General features: G+C 38.0%; 1 pseudogene; it reads left to right on the forward strand.

Annotated features, from left to right (window-relative positions):
• Positions 1–1,413: 1,413 nt before the first annotated feature.
• LOC146379853 (uncharacterized) lies at positions 1,414–3,616 on the forward strand (annotated as a pseudogene).
• Positions 3,617–6,769: the final 3,153 nt, after the last annotated feature.

Here is a 6,769-nt window from a genome sequence, read left to right on the forward strand (position 1 = left end):
AGTGTTACTGTGTAGGGAGAAGGATTTCAAGGAATTTGTCCATGAAAATGTATTTTTCAGAACTCCTGACTGATTTGAAGGTACTAGAGGAGAATGGGATAACAATGGCAGACAAACCGGTTGTGAAAGGAGCGCTCTACTGCATTGCTGGAGACAACCTGGGCTCTCATTGTATTGGGGGTTTTACGGAAAATTTCAGTTCATCAGTGTACTTGTGCAGATATTGTCTGTTAACTCGAACTGAATTTCAGGGTGCTGATCCAGCAGTGTGTGGAGCTCAGCGGACCCCAGAAACGTATAGATCTGCCACTGAACAGCTGGAAAGAGAAGACGTATCAGAAGTTCAGGTCTGTATTTAATTCTTTATAAAGCTTTGATGTTTGCACACCTGGCATGCCCCCATGTCTCGGTCATGACATCTGTGAGGGTGTCCTCTCATACGATCTTGCTCTTTACCTCAAGTACTTCATCAACACAAATAAATGGTTCACTTACCCAATTCTGAACAGGCGCATCAAGCAATTTAAATACAAAGAAACAGATGCTTCATCCAAACCTTGTGAGGTCAGTCCAAAAACATTGAAACTTGGTGGACAAGCTGTTCAAAATTGGAACTTCTTGAGACTTTTACCTCTCATAATTGGAGACAGAGTGCAGAACTCTCAAGATGATGTGTGGCAGTTAACGTTGCAGCTTAAGGACATTGTTGACCTAATTTGTGCTCAGCAAATTTCCAAGGCTCAGGTTAATTATCTGGATGCTCTCATCCAAGAGTATTTGGAAACCAGAAAGGTGCTGTTTCCTAATATCAACAATATCAGACCTAAACACCATTACTTATGACATTATCCAGGGCTGATCCTAAAATTTGGCCCTCTCATCAGGCTGTGGACAATGCGCTATGAGAGCAAACACAGCTACTTCAAAAGATGTGCAAGGTATCTGAAAAATTTCAAAACTCTGTGCTTGACTCTTTCAGAGAGACATCAGATGTTTCAGGCCTTCCTTTCTGCTGGGTCAGTGAGTCCTCCAGCATTGCAAATAAAAGACTGCTCACCATTTTACTCAGAGCTTTACAGTGAGCAAGTTAAAGACGCACTCCTACATTTTGGCTTTACTGAAAGCAATACAAAGATTCCAGTTGCTGTTCAGTATAATGGCTTTACTTACAGGAAGGGTCAGTTTATTGCCACTAAGTTTGATCAGTCAATGGAGTTTGGTGAACTTCTCCTCATTCTTATTAAAGATGAGTCTGCTCTTCATTTTCTCATTAAGAGTTTATGATGCAGAATTTCTTTCTTGCTACCACATGTACTCTGTAAAAAATGACACTGGGAGATTAGAGTGCAGACTCATCAGTGAACTAATTGACTTGTGGCCGTTATCATCTTACGTGAAAAACGGACACCAGATTGTTCCACTGAAGCACAGCGTCTTGTCAGACTGAATGCCTTGATGTCACTGGGCCAGAGCCAAACTGTTTGTATGTGTGTCTTAACAGATATGGCTGAATCGCAGGTGCTTACCTTAGAGAACATAGGGGATGCAATTGTAGGAGTGCTTCCAGACCTTCCTGATCAACTTCTCAAGTCAGTAGAAGATACTTTGAAAACACTTGGTGCAGAAACCACAGATGATTTAAAGTACATTACAGAAAATGACCTGCTGCCAGTGCTCAAGCCCATACAAGCCAGAAGACTAGTGGCTGCCTGGACCCAAAATGGTAAGTGTAAAACATTGTCACCACACCAAATGCACAGAGGGCTGCTGAAGTTGGAAATAGTTAGAATATGAGTGTTCCTGAGTCTGATGATGTGACCATCATTATTTAACCATGCTTTCTGTGTAAATAAAACTTGGATGCTTTGTGGGGCAGTTTAATACATTTTGAGTTTCGAAATGCAGTCTATCAGACAAATTGCATTATTAAGTTTTGACCACGCTGTGTAACCTTAATATCTCAAAATGTATCTATGCAGTGCAGAATTTAACATAACAGAAAACATGATTTAATGCTTTCATATCTCCTTTTTATGTACTTTTAAAGTCTCTGGCACTTCGACACCAATCGCTGTACATTCCTCTCCAGTGGATGTCCTTCTTTCTCCACCCTCAATTTCTTCTTCACCAACATCATCCACCACTACTTCATCACCTTCAGGAATCTGTACACCATTACTACCAAACTGGGTAGAGAGATTTGAGATACGATGGCAGAGGCTCCCTGAGGAGTTGGTACAGAACTTGGAAAGACAGAAAAGATCAAGCGCAAGACAAAGACGAGAAATTGTAAGGATTGTGGTCTCTGAAATGATGAAGATTTGTAAGAATCCAACCAAACACAATACTACAGAGATAGCAAAAAGGATGGTGGCCAAGTATCCCAAGTCTCTTCAAGATGTGATTGATGGTGATGTTATTGGACCTGGATATCATTCCCTGGTAAAGCAACTTCAGGCAAGAGTTGAAAATGTCAAGCGACCTGACACACCAAAGGTAAAAAAACACAAAGCAATATCAGATGACGACAACGACACAGACAAAATACCAGCTGAACAAAAAGGGTTCAAGACACATATGGCTGTATTAGCTGGGACCCAAAGCATTTGCCACTCTCTGAGACTGTGGAGAGTCAGCTTGAAAAAAAAGAAGAAATGAAGAAGCTGTTTAAAAAGAATAACTACAATACAGATGTTGTGAAAGAACTAGTCAAGTGCACCTGTTACACACAGCATAAAGACATCAACAAAGGGGCAAGCATCCAGAAACTATGCCAGGAATGGCCCTTTCTCTTCAATGAAGTTGGTATGACGGCACAGTTCCAAGAACTGACTGGTATGAATCTGATGGAGACCTTCCTTGCCAATGTAGACAAAAAGGGTGCACGTCTGTTAAAGTTCCTCAAATATGTTGATGCACAAAAGCACAAGCAAGTCCTGAATGCTGTTCTCAAACTTCTGACTGAAAGAGGGCAGTCCAGTGGTTGCTTGCAAGAAGTCATTTTGACGAGAAGGAAGAGCTTCTGTTCCACTGCGTTGAGATGACAAGCCTTGCAGAAGACGTTCAGATGGAGAAAGTGCCACCAACACCCTTCATCATTGTTTGCGGTAAGCCGAAAGAGCAAAATTCAACAGGTTTTTTGTTTTTTGTTGTTGTAACTGCCACGTTCTTGTACTCTTGGCTTGTTTAGTTTCATGTTCTGTTGTTTCCACACTAATACACTGGCTAACACAACCATATAAGTTCAGCTAGTAACATAACTCATCATATGATGCATGTAACAAGTATCTCTGTATTTGTATATATGACTGACATTAAAGCTCTTGTTATTAAAGTTTTTAATTTGTTGTTGTTGTTTTAATTCTCAGGTTCCTCCTGCTTCACAAAATTTCTTTTATTATGGATTTATTTTTGTGCTTATCAAACTTGGCCATTTGATATCCCACCTCAGGTTGTTAATTTCCTCAATCTCTCTCGCCCTTTTTTTCATAAAGGTGTTTCTTTTCCATAAATCCTGAGTGAGGCACGAAGGTTGAATCCAAGAAGAAAAGTGTTCTCAGTCAATCCCAGAGTCCTCACTCTCATCTCAGACATTGCTGACCATGAGTGGATCTAGTCCTACCCCTCTTGTTTGAGACAAAGTGATGAAGGTATACTATGTTACATACTCTACAGATGTTCTGTTTTTGAAACAATTGTTACATTTCTGATTGTGAGTGGGAAGTTTTTAACAATGTGAAGTTTTACTAGACACAATTTGTAAAAGTACATGTTCTTCTTTTGATTCACTGTTTTATATCTGGTAAAAATGTGGTAAACCTGCTATTTTGTTTCTTGGATTTTAATTTTGTATTCCATATTTTACACTATTGGATATTTGTATTCCAATAGTGTAAAAGTATGCTGCATGTACATCGCTGGCATTTTGTAGTTATCCAAAAATTTGCAGTTGAAGTTCTCAAAACAAGTGTAAAGTTTTTGTTTGTTACCTGATGCAGTTTGAAGATGTACATTTTCAGCTTTACTGCTCAGTTCTGTGTGCAAAATATGTGGGTGTAAACTTGTTCCTGTAATTTCTTCAATTCAGATTTTCTTTCAATTATAGAAAAAATGTTTCATTCTCTATATTTGTATTTGGATAATTTGAAAAGTCAAGATTCTATGTGTGCTGACATTTATGTAGTGCGAACAGCACCAAAAAGGTGTCTGAATTGTCTGCTAAAGGTAATGTGAAATATAATGTGTGCTCAACTTACAGCACTGGTTTTGCACAGTTTGAACAGAACTTGTAAGAATACTGTGATTCCTTACTGTTACTGCCATGGAGGTAACTATTTGTGATTTGTTGAGTAAAAATGTAAACGTTTGATGTTCAAAACATCAAAGATGTTAAATTAAATACTTTTTTTAAAGTTTTTTTTTAAATGTAAAATACATTTTTGTGTTACATTTAGTAATTTGAATAAAATCATGGTTTGTGTATTAAGCTTACAGAGTAGAACGCTTAAAAGCACTCTAGTCTAAAAAAGGTTCTGTATCATCTGATAATAGCAATTGAACTGCTAGCTATCTGAATATTTTACTTATACTCACAAAATATTTTTGCATTAAATAAAGTAGTTGATAATTGATACTATCAATTGAACAGTGAAAGGTGATCATATTTCACGAGGTAAACACTCATGATAGTTTGTCATGTCATATTAAATTATGAAGTTAAATGGTGTTAATAAATAGCAAAATTCTTTATTCAAACAGTAAATTATTTCATAAAACATTAACTCTCAAAGCAACAGAACTAGCACCCTTTTAGTCATACTAGTTAAAAGTGTTTCACTATAATATTTACAGGGAAGTTTTCTAATCTTTTTTTATAACCATTAAAAAGGGAAACTGCAATGCATTTTTAAAGTAAATTCTGGCAAGTTTTACAGAATAAAATTGTATTTTATTATTTTTTGATAGTTAATTTTACAGGGAAAAAATATTGTGTTTTGTGGCACAAACTTTATTTTATATGTTATTTTCATGTTAATTTTAGGGAAAAACATTTTCTTCTACGGTAAAATATTGACCCTAGCACTATTTTTAACCGTAAAATCAACAATAACAATACCTTCTTACCGTTAAAGAAGAAAATGTTTCACCCGTAATTTTACGGTAGATTTCTGGCAACCAGAGCTGCCAGCGTTTTACCATAAAATCTACATTTTTTTTACAGTGATAACTGCTTTTCAGAGTTTGAAGGACTAACTTTGCAATGAGCCCCTTCTGAGGAGCCCTGCCTTTAACCAGGCTTTCATAGTCCAAATGGACACCTCTGAAGTTTGCATTGGAGTGGTTTTGCTGCAGGGAGAGCCAGGTAACCTCCAGCCTGTGGCCACATCAGTAGGAAACTTCTCAAGCACGAGTTAAAGTATTCAGTGATTGAAAAGGAGTGTCTGGCTATGAAGTGGGCACTGGATTCACTGAAACACTGTCCTGGCTGCAGAACATGAAGGACACAAACTCATGAGTCACTAGTAGGGCTGGGCGATATGGCCTAAAATTCATATCACGATATAATTTGAAGCATGTGCGGTAACGATATATATCGCGATATATTCTTTTCTTCTGTATAATGTATTTTCCACACTATAAGGCATACTTAAAATCCTTTAATTTTCTCAAAAATCGAGAGTTTGCCTTATGTATGAATTCTGGTTGTGCTTACTGAACTCGAACCAATTTTGGCGTGCAGAAATCTGTTAAAAATGTTTTAGTACAACTTTGGTAAGCAGCACTGCTTGATGGATTGTCAGCATTACGGCTGCCGTAGTGAGGAGCTTCGCGGAGTAATCTGGGTCCAAAACTCCGTCTACTTCAGGTCCCAAAGTCAAACGAACACAGAGTTAAAAACGGTCTAAATTCTTTCATCTTTAATAAAATCATCAGTGTTGCTGCTTTATCGGGTGTAACAATTAAGTTTAACATCCAGGCATCCATGAAAACAGAATTTATGAAGTTTAACAGAGTTAGAAGTTAGCAGGAAGTTAGCTCGCTAGTTTCCACCTAAACATGACATACCATGTTCTGACTGAGAGATTTCTGAAGCTAATTCAAACGTACAGCTCTGCTACCACTTCCAACATAAATGAAGACAGAAAACTAAACAGCAGTGACGTTTGCAGGGTTACTGAAGTTGGACTACCTGGTATATAATGTTGTGCTACGTGATTGCTAGCGACACAGCTATGTTAGCATAACATTAGCACAGTGAAGCTGGAGGATGAACACCAACTTTTTTTCCACTCGATAAAAGTTAACGTGAGAGATTCTGGTGGTCAGGGACAAATGCAATCGCATAGCAGGATGCTATACACGGACCAAACTTCAGTCAGGAGAACAACTGAGATTATTCATCCACAACACGAGGTTAGTCATTAATATACTGCAACAACATGGGAATAGAGCAGCTGAAGAGAATTCAATATTAATGAATCAATGTTACGGAAGTGGAGGAAGCGCAGTTTTTGGCTTTCCCCATATTTCAAAAGTGCTTCATCTCTTTGCTATGACTCTCAGCATAATTTGCAGATGATAATTGTTGTAGCCGCTGCGATGCTTTCGACCAAAACAGGCGCAGCTTGATGACATCATCAACATGCGCTATCGCGATAGAGCGGTATAGTCAAAATCTCTATTGTTGGCCAAATTTATATCGTTTCTATCGTATATCGTTTATATCGCCCACCCCTAGTCACTAGGTGGTTCCTTGCACTGTAGCCCT

The sequence above is a fragment of the Perissodus microlepis genome, chromosome 9 (genome assembly GCF_051167445.1).
Source record: "Perissodus microlepis isolate ML-2025 ecotype Zambia chromosome 9, ASM5116744v1, whole genome shotgun sequence".
Classification (NCBI taxonomy): Eukaryota; Metazoa; Chordata; class Actinopteri; order Cichliformes; family Cichlidae; genus Perissodus; species Perissodus microlepis.